The 26,224-nt window shown below is 36.3% G+C and overlaps 1 pseudogene; it reads left to right on the forward strand.

Moving 5' to 3' along the window:
- Positions 1–15,200, forward strand: part of LOC101437178 (heterogeneous nuclear ribonucleoprotein H-like) — a 78,852-nt pseudogene extending 63,652 nt beyond the window's left edge.
- Positions 15,201–26,224: the final 11,024 nt, after the last annotated feature.

Genomic DNA, 26,224 nt, shown 5'->3' on the forward strand with positions numbered 1-26,224 from the left:
TTGAACACATTTCTGTGAGGAAAATTGGGGAGAGAAGTGGGATGAATCTAAGCAAAGTCCTTGATGAGGAATCCAAAGAGTCACAGAAACCAAAGGCAAATTCTGACATCAATGACAATGGACTGAGATAATAAAACCACAATAAACCAAGATGCAAACTGAGAACCAAATAGGACCTGAATCAAAACATGAAGGAAAGTACAAGGGAACTACTGCAAAGGCCAATTCCTCTTCTTCGTCTCATCAGCTTAATGACAGTAAATGATTTTTTAGAACTTGCTCTCTTTCAGGCACTGCTTTAAATGCTTTTCTATATTGAACATTAATATTTGTTTGTATTTATTCCATGAAAAACCATATGTGGTTGGTATTAGCATTATCTCTATTTTTAATTTCAGGAAACTGATGCCCAGAGTGATGAAATAATATTTTCAAAGTCACTCAGCTGATATGTGATAGAGGAGCCAGGACACAAAGCTAGGTGATTTGATTCCACTATATGTATATGATATAAATATATCAAATTATATTTCCTTTTAATGGCTAGATAGAATATATCAATTATATTTGCCCAGAGGCATTTCATTGGTATACCTTTGACAAGTGTGAAATGTCTCATCAAATTACTATAGCAGAATTAGTATGGGGCATTCTATTATTTTCTACTAAATACACAGCGTTATATAGAGATTTTATGGTATCTTCTTGCCTGGGCCTCTGAATACAATCCCAGCCATTGCTCTGAGGTAGAAGGATCTCAGACCACCCTCCAACATATCAAACAGAACTATTATGTATATGTGAGCAGATCTAGTCATATGGAAAAAGGAGCCTCCTTGGGGATCTTATATAAGCATATTACTCGCAAGTATCTATACTAATTTTTTTCTTTTTTTTCCTCTTTACATGGTGCCAGGGATTGAACCAGTACCTCATACCTGTGAAGCAGGCATTCAACCACTGAGCTATACCCACTTCCCTATACTAAAATGTTGAAGGTTTATTCCTAGGTCCATTTGATATCATTATTAATCACTGCCACGAAATTTCTCCCACTACTTACTAAAATGATGCAAATCTATACTTTCATTATTCTCAGCTTCTCCTGGGGAATCTAAACAATTTTCTCCAAACCAAGCTTCTATATCCAACTCTACAATGTTATAAAAGTGGCTGCTTTATCCAGTCAATGCGTCATTTGAATGGTAACCAAAGTTGATTTCATGGAAAGGACAAAAACCAAAAGAGCAATTGAGGAGGAAATCACCCTCTTTCAATAATGTTCCAATGAATTTGTCTTTAAGAGCTAAACTCAATGGTTTCCAACCCTCCTACCTCCACCTAGTAGAAGGCTCAAGGAGGGTAATATCTGTTATAAATATGCACTTTTAAGTCACACATTCATGATCAGCATGATCCCAACATTTTCTCTGTGGTTACAAAATCAAGATAAATTCTTTTCATTTGTTTTCAACATTTTCCTCCTTTGGAGCCCAAGCACCAAACCTAACTCATTTCTGGACTCTGAAAGAAATAAATTTAATGTCTTTAGTTGAAGAAAATAAGTTATTCCTAATTACAGAAATTTTAAAGACAGCTTTGAATGTAAATATTCAAAATATATAAGTAGCAAAACATAAAAAACAGTCTTGTAAAAAATATCTGAAAAAATTAGATAACTTTTGCTACAGAAAGTCATCATATCAGTTCACATAGGTGACTCCTCAGTCCAGTGAAAGAAGATTATAACAATCATTGAAATTTCAAATGTACAGTTAAAGCCTATGAAGGACCTCAATGCTCTGGATTTTATATGAAGGTATAATCCATAATCAATTGGAATGAAGTCGCCAAAACTATGCAGCAGTTCATATTAATCTCTTCAGGTTATTGTAATTATCTACATTATAGAAAAGCACAGGATTTGTGCCAATGCAAATTACCCAGAAGAGAATTTCCTGGGGTACAGGAGGATTTGCAGCATGCAATTACTGTCACTAATATAAGATGAAACCTGGTTTCATTATGATTTGTCAATAATCAGTAAAAGTACCTTCCAAAGAATCTTTTCACAAGGTCATTGACAACATAGTTAAGGTCACTATGAATTCTTCAAAATTTAGTTATCACTGAAAAGATATTACTGAACACCATGTTGTGACTGTGAAGTGTAGTTTCTTCACAGAGATTTTTCCACTTATCCTCACTAGGGGTAGCACACATGACTCTTGAGAGAAGTTGATACTGTCACTGGGGAATTGATTCACAAGGTAAGAATGTGCTAACATTTCCCAGGGATGATTCTCTAAGAACCAGCGTGTTTACAGTGGGTGCTAATATTATTCCAGGCAGTACTAAAATGCACTTAAAAATAAAAATATAGTTTTCAAAAAATTGAAGAGAATCAGCATCAACTCAGTATCTGTCCTCAGTCTACACATAGGGATTCACAGTGATTTGTACCAAGTCAAAATGGTCATGAAAGGAAAAAAATAAAGACATACCCATGTGCCATTACTTTTAAAGATTACTCTAAGGATATGGGTATATTTTGTTTTATTATATCAGGAAGATAGACACTCAAAAAGAGCTACAACAATTGACAAGAAACAAGGTCTCAGAGAGCCATGTGTAATGATCACCCATCCGAAGAGGCTGAATCCAAGCAATTGACAAGTACTCTCTGAGAGTAACCCATAGGCACCCAACAGTAAGAAAAATTGGAAAATCTCTCTTTATGTCTTCCTTGATCAGCCAGGAAATTATATTAAATATGGGCAACATTGGGAAGCAAAGATCAAATTATCAACATAGAATATTTAATGAATTATTAGGTGTGACAGTTTGAATTTTATGAATCCTAAAAAACAAACTATTCCTAAACTATTCCCGTAGGTGTATCCATTTAACTATTCCTGTAGGTAATCCATTTAAGTGGATTACCTCCATGGGTTGTGATTCATGTTGAGTCTCTGACCTCTTGATCAGTCTGATATAAAGAGAGACACAGAGAGACAGACAGACAGTGGAGTAGGGAGCCACCATGTTCGATGCTGCCATCTGAAAGCGGTTTCGCCCACAGTTGAGCCTCAAAGTGGGAAGATCCTGAGAGGCTCAAAGAGTTGAGGCCCAGAGATTAAGAAAGAAGGCCCAGTAAGAGACAAACCCTGTGCCGGGCTTGCCTATAGTTGCAGAGAGGCAGAGACCTCGTCAGAGGTCGGTGGTCATCTTGCTAAGACACGTGCTCTGAAAACAGAATCAACAGTAGCTGGCTTTGGTGAGAAAGCACCTCTTATGGTTCCTCAATTGGGACTTTCATTGCCTTGGATGAAAGTTCTTCCCCAAATAAATACCTTATATAAACACCAACACATTTCTTGTACTTTGCATTGGCACCCTTTTGATAAACTAAAACATTAGGTGAGTTTCATAATGATTCTAGGATAGAAATAAGAATATTCATGGCATATGAAAGGGGCAAGGTACCAGGAAAAAAAAGACATGGTAAAAGTGAATTTGAAATGCTGCAATATAGCTTATCTAGGCCTGGATTAGATAGGTAGCTGGAAAGATTTCTCCTGGAGAATAAACCTACTGAAGATAAGCAGGACATTTTAAATAGAACCAAACTACTAGGCTTCATCTCTATATGGGTACTCCACAAGTAAGAATTGAAAATATTTCTTAGAAAAATATCTGAACCTGGAAATCAAAGATAAATGGAAAGGAATTAAAGACACAGATTTCTGTATACATTGTTGTGATGGAAAGGGTCAGTCATCTTCAAAGTAGCCTTTTACCAGAGCTCTCTCCATTACAGAATAAGCACTCTGTGAACTAGCAAAAAACAGAACTGAATTCACATCAGCTTTTATATCATTATTCTTCAGTCCTCTAAGAAACTTTCTGGGGGAGGAGAAAGAGGTTCTTCAAAGCCTTGTAATATTACCTAAGACCATTAAAACCTAATCATAATGCCTAACAAACTATAAAACTATGTAAGAGTTTTAAGCCTCCCCATGTTTACTCTTGTTTTTTTTTTAAGATTTATTTTTTAGTTTATTTCTCTCCTCTCCATCTCCCCCCCTTGTCTGCTCTCTGTGTCCATTCACTGTGTGTTCTTCTGTGACTGCTTCTATCCTTTTTAGCAGTACCAGGAATCTGTGTTTCTTTTTTTGTGTCATCTTGTTGTGTCAGCTCTCCGTCTGTGCAGCGCCACTCCTGGGAAGGCTGTGCTTTTTTCCTGTGGGGAGCTCTCCTTGAAAGGTGCACTCCTTGCACGTGGGGTTCCCCTACACGGGGGACAGCCCTGTGTGGCATGGCACTCCTTGTGCACATCAGCACTGCATGTCAGCCAGCTCACCACATGGGTCAAGGAGGCACTGAATATGAACCCTGGACCTCCTATGCAGTAGGCAAACGCTCTATCATTTGAGCCAAATCTACTTCCTCCCATGTTTATTCTAATTCTACCACAACAGGCAAATGGAGAAAGGTGGCTCAGTCACTGGACTTGTCAGCAGTGGAAAACTGTCAAGAAGATAGAGATTTCCTATTTTGTTCTAGAACATTATGATCTTTATAACCTATTGCTTCTTTCTACTGACCCTTCACCTTGTAGTATTCAATCTGGACATAAGGTAAAGGCCCTAGTCCACTAAGTCACCAATGTCTTAACTACTCAAGAAAAATTCATCTATAACTCTAAATAAATGATGAGAAACTCATGGCTAATATGAAATTTCAAAATCACCTCTATAGTTTTTCAGTCTGCACTAGGATATTCATTGCAAACTCTATTTGAAATTGGGACCTCAAAGTTTCTCTGTATGCCTTTTATCCCATTTTTATTTACTATCAGTAAAAATTTACAATTGTATTCAAAATATACCTTTCTCTTTAAACCTTCATAACATCCTTCAGTCACTTCTCTGAGAGACACATTCTGTTCTATATTCCACAGTAACCTTTATAACTGTGACCTAAATCTTTACCCCATCTTTCTTTCTCTGAGATACTTGTTCTTAAATAATTCTGTCTTCTTTTTCACTAGTTCCTACCATAGTATGGTAGATCTCTATCACATGAAACATCAAGTCTTTTCCATTGGTTGGCCCTCCATGCTATGTACCAGCTCCTCTCAAATTACTTAAATTTAAACTACTTAAATATATTTTATTAATCAATAACTGCAATCTGGTTCTTTTTACAGCACAATTAAAATTGCTGCTTTAAAGTTCAACAGTTGTTGTCTAAACAAAATAAATTTTAAAAAAAGAAAAAGAATAAACAAAATCAAGCTTTTTCTTCATCTCAATTTTTGTTGGTCTTTATGTTGAACAGTTTATTGGTTGAGTGAAAAATGTTGCAACCATATCAAGTAGTTATTTTTGCTTCCTTAAATTCTGACCACTTATGATTTCAATAATCTTTATTTGCTTTGTTGGTCCCCAAATCCAAATCATTTATTCAAATAGTTATTAAAGCTATACAATTTACCAACCTGAGGATATTTTAAAATGTAACGATCCCTGTGCCTCACCCAGACTAGTTATATCAGAATAGTTCTAGGCATCAGTTTGTTTGTTTGTTAGTTTTGTTTTATTTTAACAGCTCCCCGGTTGATTCTAATGTGCAACTACTGTCAGGAGCCATTCATCTAACTACTTCACAGCTTGATTTGCCTTTACATCTTTTTTCTTTCCACTGGTAATATTCCTACAAGTTCTAACCATAGACTTCCTACTTTCATGTAATGTATTTACTCATTCACCATTTGATAAACATTAATAAGGATATACTATATGTTATGTACTTAGAAGACCAATATGGATATGGCAGAGCAAAATTTTGTGAGGAGCTCACAATCCACTGGGTGATTGAGTGATAGGGGCTTGAAGTACAGGTGCTTAAGAAGCAGGAAATACAATATTATAGAAACTCACCTAAGGGATTGGTTAGCTTTCTTCTAATTAAAACAGATTTCAGGGGTAAATGAATTTTCACAGATAGTTCAACTTCCTTTGTAACTGATTATGTGAATGGGTGAAGGAAAACCTAAAGATAAACCATCTTTAGGGTGTATATAAATGACTAATAGATTTTAATGTCTTTATGCCTTTAACCAAGATACCACAAGGAAAATAATTAATTCCCTTTGATGCATATTGAGTGATTCCTGTAAGTAAGGGATATAGATGGAGGTATGCATTATACTCTTTTAAAAAAAATACGATAAATGCATTTCTTTCTTTATTTAGATGTTTAAACTCTTGCACTAGGATTTTACAAGCTGGTGAACATAGATAAATGATTTCTCCAACAAAACTACAACCACACATTCCCATACAGTATAAATATATGGTTGAACTAACATTAATACACAGAACAATGTTATCAGTTTTATAATAAAACAAATGATCAAATATCCAAATTATAAGTTACACAGTTCAAAAGATACATAAAATATTAGATGTTTGCTGAAGTCACTAGCAGAAAACCACTTTTTTTTTGTAAGAAGTTGAGAAGTGAAGGAAAAAAACACAGTTCAAAAAATAATAGTTGATAAACAACTTTCAATAGATATGGGAAAAATTACAAGAATTTCAGAAATTTTATGATTAAGAATAATTATAGCCACCATAGCAAAGCATCTCTACCTTTTAAAATTTTTACTAAATTAAAGAGCATATTCTACATGTTCTGTACCAGAAAAAAGCAACATTGTGCTCAAAATATTTAATAGCCTTCCATTCATACGTCTGACCTTCCCAGTTAAATTGCACTACAAACTGCAAATGTTAAAGTAACTGTAAGACTTTTTTTGTCTGCAGACATTAAAGACCTGTTCTACTGTACAATGCACACTTTCAAAATGGAGATTTTCTCTGAAATCACAAAATGGAATTTATAGATAGACATTAAATAATCACATAAGACTTGGTAAAATCCCCAACAATATTCAATGGTTGTGCAAACCTGATGCATACTGGTACTAATGTGGGAGATGTATACATAAAGTGAACAGGCAAATAACATATTAGGCCCTACTTTCAGTGTTTGAAATGATTTAAGGAATTAACCACATGAGGTCTAGAGTGTTCATAGTTCCCTTTCTTTCTCAATTAAATATGGACATTTTCTAATATTATTCCACTTTTCTGCAATACTTAGCATGAGGATGACTCTTCTTACTTAGAACATTCAGCCTTCTCAGTTATTATAATAGCTTACTGCTGTGAATTTCCTTCTACCTCACTGTCATCCTTTTTCATTCTCCTATGTTGACTCTTCCTTTTCTTCCTAACCTCTAAATGGTGGTTTTAAGAAGGACTTGATTCCAAAGTCTCTCTCTTTTTTTTCTATATTCTTTTATGCCTTTCTTTATTATCTATTTGCTGATGACTCCTAGTTTTATATCTTCAGCCTACAGTTGTCTTCTGAGTTTAAGAAGCTAGACAGACTATTTAGGCACTCTAATTGCCATCTCCACTTGTACACTGGATAGGCATCTCAGAGTTAAGATGATAAAAATCAAATCCCTGATTAAACTCCTGTTCTCACCATACCAATAAATTGTATATTTATCCAACCAACTACTCAATACAAAAAGCTGTGAATAATGCCTCCCTTTCTTTCAAAACTAACATCTAACATGTCATGTCTTGCTTACACTACCTCAACTATACACCTGTGTCCACCCACATCATCTCTATTTCCACAGCTTCTAGCTTTGTCTAGGCTACCATTATTTTTCCCCTGGATTGCCGCAAAAGCTTTCTACTGTTTTTAAGGTTTCATTCTTGTCCTAGCTAACCCATTATACACTTGGTAATTAGAGATACATTGCAAATCTAATACTTAAAAATAAACGTCAGTGCTTTCTCTTTGACTTAATAAACTAGTCCAATTCTTTTATCATGGTCTTCAGAGTCCTGCAAGATTTTCTCAGTCTACTCTTCCATTGTCATATCTTGCCATTCACTCTCTCCTTCACTAATTTCCACCCTTATTAACCTTCATATTTTCCTCAAATATAATAAGGATTTTGTCTCCTCAAAGTTTATCTTTTCCCACTCCCTTAAATACTTTCATTCTTCAGTCTAATTCATTTAAACCTTATAACAATCCATTTGTGACCATTTGAAGTCATTCCATTTATCTGTTTGTTAATTGTTGTTTTCTGTTTCCTCAATTAATATTTTGTTCCTTTACGGAAGAAACTATGTTGGACTGATTCACATATACTACCATCAAGTACATATATTAGAAAGTGTCATTTAAACAAGTGTCAAATGCTTAGATCAAATGCTCCCACCCAAAGTCATTTGAATGGAAGAAAGTAAGATGATAACTGGATTTTATATATTATGGTAGAAGAGATTATTCAATAATTTTTAAAGGAAATGTTGCTTAAAAACTCTGTGAACCTTTGTTTTCGGTTTTGAGGAAGGAGAGAAGCATATGCCCCCAGGAAAGAAATCACTTTACAATCCTATTCCACTGACATTGAAATAAGGGTTTTCTGAGAAAACACTACAAAAAACACAACTTTCATTATTGTCTGATTTAAAAATTAATACGTGGAATAATTGATGAAATTAAATAAGAAATAAGGTTTTGTGATATTTTTATAATTCAGCAGGATTTCACAATTTAGCTGGAATGGAGCACAGTCATTGTGTGTATCTCTATTTTGCTTATTGTGATAGAGTGTCTAGGCAAGGAATACAATGAAAATAAAATAATTTTAAAACACATGCCACTTGCATAGTAAAACTGTTTTAAAGTGTTTCCTTTAGTTTTTAGGACCCTAGCATTTTAATTTGTAGCAAAATAATGACTTCTTAATTAAGGTGCAAAAGCAATAGCAAGAGATTCCCCAGGAATAGATTCTTTTATGGAAAAAATGAAGATTCTTTATATTTAAGGTGTCATTCTATATTGCCCAGGAAAGCACAAGTTAAAAAAGAAGGTACCAAGATCCTTCAAAACAGTATTGGTAAATGCCATACACTGAACAATTTTATTGGAAAATATTACTGAATTACAGATTTTCCAGAGTTATTTTCTTTACAAAAAACAAAAATTTTTAAATAATTTAAAAATTAATCAAAGTTACAAAAGTAGAACAGAGAGCTCTATACCCTTTACCCAGATTCAGTGATTTATTTTAATGTTTTGTTATGTTTAAAATTCTCTCTATATCTATATTTAGATCTATTTATATGTAATTATTTTTTATGGACCATTTAAGTATAGGTCAAATACAGTATGATCTTTTACCATATAATGCTTCAGAAGGTTTCATAAGACAAGAAGGAGAATTTCATTGCCAGCCAGAATGGTATAAAACCACAAAAATCTACATCTCTAAATGGAAGGACATTCTGTGTTTATGGATTGAAAGACAAAATACCATTGAAATGTCAATTGAACCCAAATTGATTTACAGGTTCAGTGCGATCCCAATAAAAATACCAAACAGCCTGCTTTCAAATTTGATAATTGTAAAAGCCAATTGATAATTGCCTTTATCAAATTTATTTGGAAGTATAAGGGGCCCTGAAAAGCCACAAACATCTTTAAAAAGAAGAATAAAGTTGGAGGGTACACATTTACTGATGTTAAACCATATTACAAAGTTACAGTGGCTAAAACAGCAAGGTAATGGCGCAAGCATATATATATTGACCAATGGAATTGAATTGAGAGTTCTGAATTAAATCCTCACATCTATGGCCAATTGATTTTTGAAAATGCTGCCAAGTCCATTCAACTGGAAGTGAATAATATGGATATACATACGCAAAAGAATATGAGGACCCTTACTTCGTGGCATATACAAAAATTAAATCAAAATGGATCAAGGACCTAAATATGAAAGCCAGAACCAGGAATATAAACCTCCTAGAAGAAAATGTAGGGAAATATCTTCAAGATTTTCTGGTAGGCAATGGTTTATTAGACATTACAAGCAAGAAAAGAATAAATAGATAAACAGGATGTCCTCAGAATTAACTTTTATAGTCAGAGGACTTTGTCATTACAAAGAAAAAACAACTTACTCAATGGGAGAAAATATTTTTCTCATGCCAAAAGATGGGAGCAATGCAAGTGTCCATCAACTGATGAGTGGATAAATATTGTCTACACATACAATAGAATATTTCTCAGCTATAAAAAAAAAGAATGAAGCCCTGTTAAATGCAAAACATGGATGAACCTCGAGGACATTATGTTGAATGAAATAAGCCAGACACAAAAGGACAAATATTTTGTGATTTCTCTGATATGAACTAATTATAATAAGCAGACTCATGTAGTTAGAACCTAGAATATAGATTACCAAGAGATAGATTCAGGTTAGAGAATAGGGAATTAATGCTTAACTTGTGCAGAGTTTCTGTTTGGGTTGATGGTAAAAGTTTAGAAATAGACGGTGGTAATGGTGGCACATAATTGTGAGTGTAATCAACAGCACTGAACTATAAAGGTAAATGTTGTTGGAGGAGGAAAGTTCAAGATGTACATATACAAGAATATACAGTAAAAGATAAAAGCATAGGACTGTACAACACAATGAATTCTGTTGTATACAATAGACTATAGTTAATGAAACAAGTATAAGAATATTCTTTAATGAATTATAACAAATGTATGACACTAATACAAAATGTTAATAATATGGTGTTAATAATAAGTATATGGAAAAAATAACTAATAAAAATGATGACATAGGTAATAGCACAATTTAATAATCTTTCATCACCTGTAACAAAGGTATTGACTTAAAAAATTATAATTATAAAAATAGTTCTGACATCAATCATAACAAATCTGGTAGTGAGATGATGTATGAGACTCTTGTATTTTATGCATGACTCTTCATAAATCTACATCTTCTCTAATAAAAAAAAAATAAAGCAAAAATAATTAAAGGAAAGAGAGAGCCTATCTCTCACACTAGTTATAACTAGAAGTTCTGGACAGAATTTTAAAAACAATTATGTTAGGACATGGAAAAAGTAAAAAGTAGCAGGCAGTAAAGGAGGGAAGTCAAAACTTGAGGAGCCATTAGCACCAGTGCATTTTCTGAGTAATTTTTTTCTCCTTCAGTCCCAGTCTTAACCCAAGGAAGACCCAGTGACTTGAGGTGTGGAACCGTGCAGGGGGCAGACAGCAAAAATTTTGAGAGAAATCTCTTTCTACAACAGAACCAGGAAAAGTGAGGAGCTCAGGGGAAATCCCTGTTTGCTTGCTTGTTTGTTTGTTTTTCTCTCTCTTCTGTCCTTGCTGTAGGATCTTCTCATTTGCAGAGAAGTATGGCTGTGAAACCAGTGGAGGTGGAATCACAAGTATACAAAATTCCAAGGGCAAATCTGTGTTTCTAGTCAGATGAACAAGGTAAAGGGAGCTTCTGTGGTTCAAATTCACTTTATTTGTTTTTTCCTCTTTTTATCCTCACTGCTATGCTCTAAGAGTGACTCCAATCACATAGATGGGACAACTCAGGGTGCTAAAACTCCAAAAAAAACCTATCTTCCAAGCCAGAAGAATCAGGAAAGGGAGCAGTTGGTAGCTAGAGATTGTAGGTGAAGTCTTATAGAGTAGAGAACTAGGGAAGGGAATCACATAAATCTGTGTATGAATCAACACAAGTCCTGACCTCATCAACCAAGTATGCATGAAGAGCTTTGAGAACTGAATTATAATATAAACTACTGCCCAAATACCAGAAAACCATAAGTTGCATACATAGGACATATCCAAGCACTGTAACAAAGGCTTTGAAAGGACAATTGACAATGCAATCACTGCTGGCAGAAAGCAAGAAAGAACTTGTAGCTGACCTAGTGAGACTAATTACCTGGTAAAAAATAAAAACATATCAATATTCTCCAGAGGATTTTAATAGGGTTCAGGTTCTCATAACAAAATAGTCTGTGTGTCCAGTATGCAATCTAAAATTCCTTGACATAAAAAGATCCAGGAGAATATGGCCAATGAATATTACCAATTCTCAAGAGAAAAGTTAATCAACAGATAACAATCCTGAAATGACTAGCTATGGAAATTATCACACAAAGACTTTAAAGTAGCTATCTTAATCACATTCTGTGAGGCAAAGTGCACATAGTAAACATTCATTAAATGAATGGGAAGATAGAAGACTTTTACATAAAAGAAGAAAGTATGTAAAGAAATACCTGGAAATTCAGAACTGAAAAATATATTATCTGTAATTTAAAAAATCATTAACTGGGTTCTATATCAGAATGGTGATGAAAGAGGAAAAAGTAATCTTAATTACAGGTCAATAAAAATTATCTGATTTAATGTAATACACAGATAAAAGACTGAAAAAATGATCAGAGTCTATGGGAATTGTGTGACAGTAATGAAAGAGTTGAGTATTCATGTCATTGGAATACTAGAATCAGAGAAAGGGAGAGTTTGGCTTTTAAAAAATGTCTGATCCAAAATAATGTCTAAAAACATTATTTGGTTAAAGGTATTAATTTTGAGATTCAAGAGCTCAATAAAACCAAAACAAAATAATGTCAAAGAAAACCATTCCTGGGAACGGACTTGACCCAGTGGTTAGGGCATCCGTCTACCACATGGGAGGTCCGCAGTTCAAACCCCAGGCTTCCTTGACCTGTGTGAAGCTGGCACATGCGCAGTGCTGATGCGTGCAAGGAGTGCTGTGCCATGGAGGGGTGAACCCCGCGTAGGGGAGCCCCATGCGCAAGGAGTGTGCCCTGTAAGGTGCCGCCCAGTGCGAAAGAAAGTGAAGCCTGCCCAGGAATGGCACCGCCCACACTTCCCGTACCGCTGACAACTGAAGAGGACAAAGAAACAAGATGCAGCAAATAGACACAGAGAACAGACAACCAGGGGAGGGGGGGACGGAATTGAATAAATAAAAATAAATCTTTAAGAAAAAAAAGAAAACCATTCCCAGACACATCATAATTAAACCATTGAAAACCAAAACTAAAGAAAACAGTAAATCGGAAAATTGCAGATTTCTTATTTCAAAACATGAAGATTAGAAGGCAATGAAACACGGGAAGTGGACTTGGCCCAGTGTTTGTGGTGTCCATCTACCACGTGGAAGGTCCGCCGTTCAAACCCTGGGCCTCCTTGACCCGTATGGAGCAGGCCCATGTGCAGTGCTGATGCACATAAGGAGTGCCATGCCACGCAGGGGTGTCCCCCGTGTAGGGGAGCTCCACACACAAGGATTGCACCCCATAAGGAGAGCCGCCCAGGGCAAAAGAAAGTGCAGCCTGCCTAAGAATGGCACCGCCCACACGGAGAGCTGACACAACAAGATGATGCAACAAAAAGAAACACAGACTCCTGTGCCATTGACAACAACAGAAGCAGACAAAGAAGAAGATGCAGCAAAAAGACACAGAGAACAGACAACTGGGGTGGGGATGGAAGGGAGAGAAATAAAATAAATAAATAAATGAATCTTAAAAAAAAAAGGAAGACAATGAAACATCTTTAAAATATTTCAAATGATGAAAAAATAGAACTGGTGGCACACAATTCTTTACCCAGCAAAAAATTTTCCATGAATGAAGATGAAATAAAGAAATTTTTCCATGAAGATAAACAAAGAATTTGTTGTTAGCAGACCTGCTCTTATAAAACTGCTAGGTCAGAAGGAAAAAGTATAGGTAAATTTTTAGACTTTGCCAGATCCCTGCCGTGATGACTGTAATATTTTACATCCTCACCAACAACATATGAGGGTGGTTGTTTCTGTACAGCCTTATCAATATTGCTAAAAGAATATATTGCCAAGACTTTAAATTTTGCTCAATATGCTAATTTTCTTAAGAGTGAAGTTGAAACTATCTTCATAAGTTTAAAGATTCTCTATCTGTGCATGTGTATTTGGGCATGGTCTATGCCAGCTGCCCATTTTACTACATAGATTTTTCAGCTCTTCACAATTAATAAATTTCTTGATATTCAAGGTATGTTAACGTTGTACATGTGATACATGTTCCAAATACTTGTACCAATTTGTCATTTGTCTTATGAATTTTTCCCATGAAAATTTTAAAATTAGGTCTAAATTAATCTGAATCTGAATGTTGTGATATAGTTAGAAAGCCTCTCCTTATACACATACTCAAATTTTCTTCTAGTACTTGGACAATTGTATATTTAAAAGTTAGAACTCTGATTCATTTGTAGTTTATTCTGTTCATCACGTTATATAAAGGGCACATATTATCAAACTGAATTCTTATTGCTACTGATGCTAGCCACTTAGCTGAAGTAATGTTCATCAGATTTCTCCATGTAAATTTACTTTTATTTCACTTTTCCATACTGGAATCTTTGAAAGGAAGTCACTATTGCAGTCTTCACTTAGGGAGTGGGGATTTATCCTCCCCTCCTTGAGAATAGTGTCAACATAAATTACTTGGAAATCTCCCTTGCAGAACCCTCTCTTTATCTCTTCCCTATTTATTTATGCATTAATATTAAATCATTTATTCATATCAGTATGGATTAAAAGATATTTATTTTATGTTTTGGGTTATAATCCAATACTACTTTATTTCTTTCTTTGCTCAAATGGTTCCAGTTTTCTCAACCGGGAAATCTTTCTGTTGGATCCTGTGTATACCTTTGCAGTACCCACCATTTTTATATGTATGTATGTTTGTGTGTTTTTTTTTTTTGATTCCATAAGGTTTCCAGGCTCATCTTGTATTTTTCTGCCCTATAGTTGAATGAGCCATTTCTCTAAATCCTTACTTCTTAAATCTCTCTTCAAAGAATTTCATCTTAATGAAAGTGGTGATCCATCCTCAAAGTCAACTGAAATCAAATGGAAATTTGGAAAGGGCTTGACAAAACATTCAAGTGAAACACAGAATAAAGCCAGCAGGATGAGGCAACATGAAGAACCTAAGAGTTTCTTAACCTGGTTTACTGACCATTCTGATGCAGGTACAGATGATTAAGGAAAAGTCATCAAAGATGATTTTTGGCCATATCCATTACAGCAATATTTGGTTCCTGATATGGATGATGAAGAAGCAGAAGGAGAAGAAGAAGATGATGATGAAGAAGAAGAAAAAGAAGGAGGAAGAGGAGGAGGAGGAGGAGAAGGAAAAGGAGAAAGAGGAAGAGAAGGATTGGAAGATATTGAAGAAGTGGAATAGGATGAAGGGGAAGGACATGAAGATGCTGATAAGAAGAGGAAGGTGAGGATGAAAGAGAAGAAGACTAATAGAACACTGATGGATTTCCAACCTACCTTACTTAATTTTTTCTAATGTCTAAGAGTAAGTTGCAGTTTTAATTGTTTTCTTCTTGTGCTCAGTTGCCCTGTTAATGAGGTCTCTTTTCCCTCCTTTACACCATGGTTCTCAATTTATTTGGGGGAAATACCTTGAACAGAACACAGTGGGAAAAGAATCTCTACCCCTTTCTCTTCCAAATTTATTATTATTTCTTCCTGTCTCAACAATAGAATTCTAGCTTTTTTCTTTCTATCTCTGTATACTATACTCAGAAATGACACTGTTTCTCTATATTTTTCTGTCTTCTGACTTTGTTGCTTTTCTTTCATTTCACCACATCTTATTTGGTCTTCATTTTTTTCTTTTTCTCTCTATAATACATCTCTATACTGTCTACAAGAAACTCACCTTATACAAACGGATGAAAGGAGGCCGAAAGTGAATGGTTCAAAAACAATTTTACATACAAACAATAATCAGAAAAGGGCAGGAGTAGCAACACTAATATCAGACAAAATAGACTTTAATTGCAAAACTATTGTAAAAGACAAAGACAGACACTATATAAGAATAAAAGGGATAATCTATCAAGAGGAAAAAAACAATCATAAACATTTATCCACCTAATCAGGGCACCTCAAAGTACACGTGGCAAACATTGAAAATACTAGGTGGAGAAATAGATGCCTCTACAATTATAGTGGGAGACTTTAATACACCATTATTACCATTAGACAGAACATCTCAACAGAGGATCAGTAAAGAAACCTTGAATAATACATTAGAGGATCTGGACCTAATAGACATATACAGAACATTACATCTAAATACAGTAGGATACACATTCTACTCAAGTGCACATGGATTATTCTCCAGGGTAGACCACATGCTCAGCCACAGAACTACTCTCAATAAATTTAGAAAAACTGTAATTATGCAAAGTAATTTCTCTGACTACAGTGGAATGAAGCTGGAAATCAGTAAGGGGCAGAGAAGCAGATTAGGCACAAAAATACGGCAGTTAAACAACACACTCTTAGATGAGCAGTGGATCATGGAGGAAGTTGCAAAATAAATAATTAACTACCTTGAAACAAATGAAAATGACAACACAATGTATCAAAACCTATGGGGTGCAGTAATAGCAGTGCTGAGAGGAAAAACATAGCCATAATGTTTACATTAAAAAAGAAGGAAGAGCTGAAATCAAAGACCTAACTGCACAGCTGGAGGAACTAGAAAAAGAACAACAAACTAATCCCAAAGCAAGTATGAAGTAGGAAATGACAAAGATTAGAGCAAAGCTAAATGAAATTGAAACTAAGAAAGCACTAGAAAAAAATTAATGAAACAAAAATCTGGTTCTTTGACAAGGTTAATAAAATTGACAACCTTTAGCTAGACTAATGAAGGAAAAAAGAGAGAAGGTAGAAATACATACAATAAGAAACAAGGAAGAGGATATCACCACTGACCCAACATATTTTATAAAGAGTTTCATAATGGAATACTTTGAAAAACTATATACCAACAAATGAATAATTTAGAGGAGATGGACAAATTCCTAGAAACACACAAGCAACCTACATTGACAAAAGAAACAATTGATTAACTCAACAGACCAATCACATGCAATGAAATTGAATCATTTGTCAAAAATCTCCCAACTCAGAAGAGCCCAGACCAGATGGCATCACAGGTTAATTGTGCCACATATTCCAGAAAGAACTAGCACCAATCCTGCTTAAACTCTTCCAAAAATTAGAAGTGGAGGTAACATTACCTAACCCACTCTATGATGCCAACATCTTTTAGTACTAAGGCTGAACAAAGACACTATGAGAAAGGAAAACTATAGACCACTCTCTCTAATGAAACTAAATGCTAAAGTCCTCCACAAAATACTTGTCAAACATATTCAACAATACATCAAATGCATTACACACCATGACCAAATGGGTTTCATCCTTGTTATGCAAGGATGTCAATGTAATGCTCCACATTAAAAGATTGAAAGAAAAGTCACATAATCATCTTTATAGATGCAGAAAAAGAATGCAACAAAATACAGCACTCTTTTCTGATAAAAACATTTCAGAAGATAAAAATAGAAGGAAACTTCCTCAACATGATAAAATGAATATATGAAAAACCCACAGCTATCATTATATCCTATGGCAAAATCCTAAGAGCTTTCCCTCTAAAATCTGGAACAAGACAAGGATACTACTGCCACTGCTCTTATTTGACATTGTGTTAGAAGTACTTGCTCAAGCACTAAGGCAAGAAAAAGGAAAGGCATCCAAACTGGAAAGGAAGAAGTAAAAAAATCACTATGATCCTTTACATAGGCAGCCCTGAGAAATATATAACAAGCTTTTAGAACTTTAAATTATTTCAGTAAAGTGGCAGGTTATAAGATCAATGAGCAAAAATCAGTAGCCCTTCTGTACATCAATAATGAGCAATCTGAGAGGAGGGGGGAATGAAGAAAAAATTTCATTTACAATAGAACAAAAAGAATCAGATAACTAGGAATAAATTTAAGTAAAGATGTGAATGACCCATGCAGAAAACTATGCAACATGGTTAAAGGAAATCAAAGAAGACCTAAATAAATGGAAGAATATTCCCTGTTCATGGAAAGGAAGACTAAACATCATTAACTTTTCTATCCTACCCAAATTGATCTACAGATTTAATGCAATCCCAGTAAAAATCACCATAACATTTTTTACTGAATTGGAAAAACTACCTATGAAATTTATCTGGAAGGCAAGAGGACCCAAATAGCTAATGACATATTTTAAAAGAAAAATGAAATCAGAGGAATCACACTATTTAACTTTAAAACATACTCCAAGGGAAATAGATTTGGCTTGACTGATAGAGTGTCTGCCTACCACATGACAGATCCAGGGTTCAAACCCAGGGCCTCCTGACCCATGTGGTGACCTGGCCCATGCACAGGGGGCTGATGCATGCAAGAAGTGCCATGCCACACGGGGGTGTCCCTGATGTAGGGGAGACCCATGCACAAGGAGTGGACCCTGCAAGGAGAGCCACACCACATGAAAAAAGCACAGTCTGCCCAGGAGTGGTGCCATACACATGGAGAGCTGATGCAGGAAAATGATGCAACAAAAAGAGACACAATTCCCGGTGCCATTGACAAAAATGCAAGCAGACACAGAAGAACACACAGTGAATGGACACAGAAAGCAGACAATGGGGGAGGGGGAGAGAAATAAATAAAAAATAAATTTTTTAAAAAAACATACTACAAAAACACAATGGTCAAAACTGCATGATGTTGGCACAAGGATTGACATTCTGATCAATGGAACTTAATCAAGAGTTCTGATATAGATCCTTACATATAAAATCAACTGATATTTGACAGGTCACCAAGCCCATTAACTGGGAGAGAATGGCCTCCTCAACAAATGGTGCTTGGAGAACTGGATATACATATCCAAAAAATGAGAGAGGAATACCACCTCATACCTTATACAAAAATTAACTCAAGATGGATCAAAGATCTAAAATAAGAGCCAAGATCATAAAGATCTTGGAAGATAATGTAGGGAAACATCTACAAGATATTGTATTAGGAAATGGCTTCATAAACTTTACACCCAAAGTATGAGCAATGGAAGAAAAAATAGATAACTGAGACCTCCTCAAAATGAAAAAACTTTCGCAACTCAAAGGAGTTTGTCAAGAAAATGAAAAGGTAGCCTATTCAATGGGAAAAAATATTTGGTAACCATATATCTGATAGGGACTTAATATCCAGCATATATAAAGAAATTCTACACCTTTAAAATAAAAAGACAAGTCATTTTTCAAAAAACAGCAAGTGATTTGCATAGGCACTTCTCCAAAGAAGAAATACACATGGTTAAAAAGAACATTAAACAATGCTCAACATCACTAGCTATTAGGGAAATGCAAATCAGCATCATAATGAGCTATCATCTTATAAGCATTAGACTGGCAGCTATTAAAAAAACAGAGGACTACAAGTGTTGGAGAGGATACGGAGGAAATTTTTATAATGTTTTGTATTTTATTTTTTATTTAAAAAACTATAACAGTATGGTATTATTTATGAATTTCAAAAATAGATACTAGATTATGTTTTTAAACTTGTCTGTTCTCTGTTGGTATTAGATTGCATTAACTTCAGATGTTTCACTTTTACTTGATTAAATTATGATTAAGGATTTGACTGGGCCACATCAGTAAGATGTAGAATCTGAGCTCCCTGCTGGGTGGGAACTCACAGAAAAAACAACATGGCAAAAGAGTTAGTAGAAGTTCTGTATGCTGGAACCCCAGGAAGTAAATACACAGGAGAAAAACCCAGAGGAATAGAGAGAACTCCACATACACAACAGAGGTCCCAGGAAGACAGAGAGCCTGGTAGTCTACAACTGACATTGTGGAGATAACAGATTAACTAAGACAGGAGAGAAATGAGCCCCAGGAGAGAGATGAGACTTATCCCAACCTACACCTGGTATTGGAAGAAGCTGGAACCACAGGGCCTTAAGAGGAAGAGGGAGGCTGAACCCTTGCAGAAGTCAGCAGACATTTTGCTCCAACATGTGGCAACAGACTTAGGTGAGGGAAGTAACTTACTCCTTATGGTCTGGTAACTGTAAACTTCTACCCCAAATAAATATCCTTCATAAAAGTCAACAGATTTCTGGTATTTTGCATCAGCAGCCCATTGGCTGACTAATACACTCTCATTATTATTTCATTTTCTATTAATTGTGTTTGGTTTTGTTGGTTTCATTTTGTAAGATATTTTGGATCACAGAAGAGTTACAACTGTGGCAGGGGAGGATATTTGCTGTGGAGCACCAGTGATGGGGGGATGCATGGAAGAAGGTTCAATGTATAAGGTATGTAAATGTTTTCAAGTATTTATGGGGCATTGTGAAGGGGAATGAAGATTCACACAATAATTGAAAAAAATACTGAATTCCCATCCTGGGGATCTCTGCCACAGTATCTAATGGGGAAGCAGAATGCCCTGAGTACTTGGGCAGTGCTTAGTGAAGGAGGATGGACCACTGTGACAGATCCTTGATATTGATGACTGTACTTATGAACTTTTTCTTTTGAAATTGAAACTTAGCCTAGTTGTATAGGGTGCATAAGAGCTACCTTCTGAAGAGCCTTCTTGTTCCTCAAATGTGGCCTCATTCTAAGCCAAACTCAGCATATAAATGCATTACCTTCCCCGTGGCATGAGACATGACTCCCAAAGCTGAGCCTTCCTGGCACCAAGGGATTATTACCAAGTACCAACTAGAAATGCACCTGGAAAAATACCTTGACCAATAGGGGGAAAGGTTAAATTCAAATGAGTTTTTATGGCTAAGAGACTTCAAAGTGAGGCAGGAGGTCATTTCGGAGGTTACACTTATATACATCGCAGCAGAATCTCATTGATTACCCCTTCTATTTGGACCTATATTTAGTACTAGAGTTGATAGGCCTATGCCCAAGAGACTTAAATCTTTGGGCTGTCCATGTGCCACTTGGGTCCTGAAGCTCAACAGAGTTGCAACACTTACTCTCCAGTTCATTGGACTCTGCCAGGACAACCAACAGGGAGATGATGATGGAAAACAACCATCCCAAGGAACAGAGAGAATCTGCAACTGCAAGCAAGAGAGTCCCATCCATCTAACCCATGAGATCTAAGCCCCCTTCCAATTAGAGGTGGAGTGAGCATCAAAATCCCAGATTCTTCAGGATTGGAGAATGAATGATGGACTAGGGTAGACTTATTGTTATTCTACTTTAGACTTATTGTTATTCTAGCAATAGAAGAACTTTTATCATTTGGTGGCAAGGGCCACCAAAGACTCTGAGGTAAGAGAGAGTAAAAAGTAGGTGTAATTTGGGTTTCTATTTGGAACTTGGGAATTGACCTGAATGACATTGCAATGACAGATACAGGCCATTATATATATATTGGGCAGGAAAGAGTGTAAATTACAATGTATACTATAATCAATGCTTAGTGGCAATGCTCCAAATGTGTTCATCAATTATAAAAAAATGTATCAAATTAATGAAGGATATTGTTAATGTGGGAAAATATGGGAGGGGTAGGGAGTAGGGTATATGGGAATCCCCTATATTTGTTATGTAATATTTATGTAATCTAAGTATCTTTAAAAATAAATAGATAAAACTACATTTAAAAAACCTAAATGTGTAAACAAATAAATAAGTAATTCTCCTGAATTTGAGCTTGGAAAGTAAATGAACTAGAAATAAAATCCCACTTGTATTTATTCATTAATTAAATTATTGCATGGGATTTTATTTGACTAAAAATATTTTAAAGCACACTTTTAATTAAAAAACTATCTTAAACAATTTTGGTCTTATGACAGATCTCTTTTAAAACTTTACTTTGTTATGCTTTCTCTCTTCCAGGAAAATTTTCAACCCCTATAGCTGTGATTATAGAATATTTAACTGCTAAGAGGCACTGAATATGATTATGATCTAAATTGTTTTCTCAAATTTTTATGAATTTGTGCTGTGGAACTAAACCAGAATCCCTGTTAAAGTTAAAATACAATATATCTCTATTTTTTCTGTCATCTATTGTCTTGTCATTCAATTAGATTTGAAATCAATTATATTTGAAAGTGAAGAAAAATCCTAAATCTGGAACATTTATGTAATCTAAATATCTTTAAAAAATAAAAATAAAAATTTAAAAAGACAAAAAAATCCTGAATTTCTACATTGTATAGAATTTGTCTCTGTTGGAAATAGATTTTTAATGGACTCAAGAGTAGGAGACAAACACTAACAGGAAAATTTGTTCTTTTCCCTTTTCTATGTCAGTTTGTACAGAGCTGACTAACGTTTTTGCAAGAAAAAGAAACAATAGTAATTACAACACTTTAACACATCCTCATGTAACCATGTAAGTTCAGGAAGGAAGGCACATCTTCCTCTTCCCTTAGAGATCTAAATTGGCAGACTCAAGGTATGACAGAATATTAATCCTTGGAAAAACACTTTCCGTGAAGATATTCAGCATTTGGGTACCTAATTTGCCAGCATCCCTGAAACATAGATAACAGCATAAGATATTTTATTAAATAAACAAGAGTCTGAAATTTCATAATTCTCCTATTTGATAGTCTGGGGAGAAATACAGAATGTAGAAAAAATAATGAGGAAGTCAGAGCAAGAAAAAATTGGACACTGTAAATTACAGACCTTAGCACTATCACTAAAATTTCTCCCTCCAATGGAGTTATACTTTCTTGGTTTTTCATCTTGCCTCACACATACTCCTCTCTCTCCCTCAAATGAAAGAAAAAAAAAAAGCACCACAAAATGTACTTTTCTGATGTCCCTGATATTTATTTTTCTCTTCTTGTTGTCCCTAATAAATGAATGAACATCTTTCCTGGGAAAAAAGACAATTCTTTCAGACTGTTTTTCAGAAAGTTACTGAGATGTTGTTTCTGCTTTCTAAGCAACATTTTAAAAATAAAATGGAAGATATGTAGTAAGGTATTTTCAGCTTCTTTCCTTAATATGTTGAGGTTCCCAAAGGATTCCAAATCACTTGAATTCAGTGAATATGTTTTCTATGAGAAAGGAGATCCTGAGTGACACTTATTTTTTTTTTTTAATTTTTTTATTTTTTATTGACTTTGTAATAATATTACATTAAAAATATATATGTGAGGTCCCATTCAACCCCACCCCCCCACCCCCCTCTCCCCCCCCCCAACAACACTCGTTCCCATCATCATGACACATCCATTGGATTTGGTAAGTACATCTTTGGGCACCTCTGCACCTCATATACATTGGTTCACATCATGGCCCATACTCTCCTCTATTCCATCATGTAGGCCCTGTGAGGATTTACAATGTCCGGTGATTACCTCTGAAGCACCATCCAGGGCAGCTCCATGTCCCGAAGACGCCTCCACCTCTCATCTCTTCCTGCCTTTCCCCATACCCTTTGTCCATTATGTCCACTTTTCCCAATCCAATGCCACCTCTTCTATGTGGACACTGGATTGGTTGTGTCCATTGCACCTTTATGTCAAGAGGAGGCTCAGATTCCACCTGGATGCTGGATGCAATCCTCCCATTTTCAGTTGTAATCACTCTAGGCTCCATGGTGTGGTGGTTGTCCTTCTTCACCTCCATCTTAGCTGAGTGTGGTAAGTCCAATAAATCAGATTGTAGGTGCTGGAGTCTGTTGAGGCTCAGGATCTGGCTATCACATTGTCAGTCCAGAGATTCAAATCCCCTAAATATATCTTAAACCCCAACATTAACTGCACCTCCAGCACATTAGCATGAAAGTCTTATGAAGGGAGATCCCATCTGAGTCCAGATTCATCACACATAAACACCATTTCCAAAGAGGGGCCATCTGCCCTGGTAGTTAACCCCATCGGCCATGACCATAACTCCCATGGGTCTCTTTAGCCCTCAAAGGAACCAATATCTGGGGGTTGTATCTGCTTTATCTGTCTCTCTGACTCTGCTCAGTTGTGCATGAGGGCAAACCTTCTGCCAGCCTCCAGACTCTTTTTTAGAAACTCGTAGCCATATAAACTCATTTCTCCTTTCCATTTCCCCCTTACTTTAGGTCAAACAGCATTTTAAAGTCATGGTATTTTATGTAGACATGGATATTCTGCTGATCCGCATTGAACCTTCCGTATAAGGTCATTTTCCAGTTGCATCATCAGTTGGTAGTTGATAGTGGTCCCTCGTTGCCAGGGAGGCTCATCCCCGGGTGTCATGTCCCACGCTGGGGGGAAGGCATTGCATTTACATGCTGAGTTTGGCTTCGAGACTGGCCACATTTGAGTAACATGAAGGCTGACAGAAGGAAATTCCCAGGCACAAAGTTGCTCTAGGCCTTGTTCTTATTTTGGGTTTATCAGCTCACAAGCATAGTCATTAGTATCAGGGGCTCACTGTTGAACCCTCACTCCCTCCCGGTCCCCACCACTGTACCTGGGAGACTGTCGCTGCTCCCCTAGGGACCACGACAGAGCACCACTGGCCAGGAACCCAGTACCCCCCCTACTGTGGTTTTTAATTGTTGCCACTATGAGTATATCCAAACATTACCATGCACCCTGGACATATGTTCTGTACAGCTCCCTGTCAGTCATATATCACCTGTCATTGGTATCCCATACCAGTATCCCTCCATTGCCATTGTTGAAACACTCTGTGATCCAGAACTCCCCGAAATTTGAAGCCCAATATAATGTCATGGTCCCTTACTAGGGAATGGCATATAACGATGAGTTTAAAGGATAGATAAAGAACTTGGATAAAGTTAGCTAAAGAACTTAGATAAAGAATGTTGACTTGAAAAAATTCCACATCCTATTTTTTTCTTTCTTTTTTTTTTTCCCCCCCCCCCTAATTATTCAGCTTTTCTTCACTGGAGTCCTAGACCACAGCAATGTATATATATAATATACAGCACTCCCACACATCCACCAGAAAACCTTTTCCCTTCCACAGTGATACTCTTACGCCCTATTCATATCATATTTACTTAAAGTGATGTACATAGTCTGAGACATAAGCTTTCTAACAAGGTGACATCTGTGTTTACATTATGGTGCATACTTTAGGATACACAGTTCTTTACATTTTTAGTTATCCTATGTTTTACATTATGGTTTACATTATCAGTCTGTCATCTCCTATATGTTATGGTGTAATATTACATGTTTTATATCCATCCTTGTGTACTCTCAAGAAACTCCTCTCTTACCCCCCATTTACTTTGGTTCCACACATTTAACGTCCATTTTCCCTTCCACCTTGGTGCCCTCAGTGATAGCCAACCTCCGTTTCCTGAGGAGCCACTTCCAGAGATAGATGGAATAGTGTTCAGGGCCTAACTTGCTCAACTGCCCCAATGCCCTGGGAGCCACCCTTTCTCTCGAGGGATACAGTTCCCTCTATTGGATGGCATTAGTCCTCCCCAGGATGTGGGTCCACCCCCACTCTCACTACTTGGGTTTCTACCCCATGGTGTCACCCACTCTGGCAGAATGAGCATTTAGACATTCCCCAGGAGCCCGTCCTGCATCAGACCCTCCCCTCCGAGCATTCTAAACAGGTAACCCTCTTTATTATATTTTGATATGATTTTCTCGGCATTTTACTCTCCACCAACACCTGACCCTCTCCTGGTTCGTATGCTACCCCTCCCTCCCCCCACTTTTGGGCAACGTTACCCACCCGTCCCTCCCCAGCCACCCTCAAACCCGCAAAGCCCCAAGCAAAGGCAACCCCTTGCCCCCCTTTTATCTCTTCTTTGTGTTCATACTTACCACCATCTCGTCTTAAATTCCACCCCTGCAGACATCGGCTCATATCCTTCCTCCACCCTCCGATTTCCTGCAAGCCTATCGTTCAGTCTCTTGCTATCTAGGGCAGCTTGTTTATTTCATATCATTGAGGTCATGTAGTATTTGTCCTTCAATGTCTGGGTTGCTTCACTCAACATAAGGTTCTCAAGATTCATCCATGTTATCACATGTGTTTGTAGTGTGTTTGTTCTTACAGCCGAGTAGTATTCCATTGTGTGTATATACCACATTTTATTGATCCACTCGTCTGTTGATGGGCATTTGGGTTGATTCCAACTTTTGGCAATAGTGAACAATGCTGCTATGAACATTGGTGTACATATATTGGTTTGTGTTCTTGTTTTCAGTTCTGCTGGGTATATTCCCAGCAGTGGTATTGCTGGGTCATATGGCAAATCTATGGCTAGTTTTTTGAGAAACCGCCATACTGTTCTCCAGAATGGTTGGATCCTTCTGCATTCCCACCAGCAGTGGATGAGTGTTCCCCTTCCTTCACATCCTCTCCAGCACTTGTATTCT

The sequence above is a fragment of the Dasypus novemcinctus genome, chromosome 11 (genome assembly GCF_030445035.2).
Source record: "Dasypus novemcinctus isolate mDasNov1 chromosome 11, mDasNov1.1.hap2, whole genome shotgun sequence".
Lineage (NCBI taxonomy): Eukaryota > Metazoa > Chordata > Mammalia > Cingulata > Dasypodidae > Dasypus > Dasypus novemcinctus.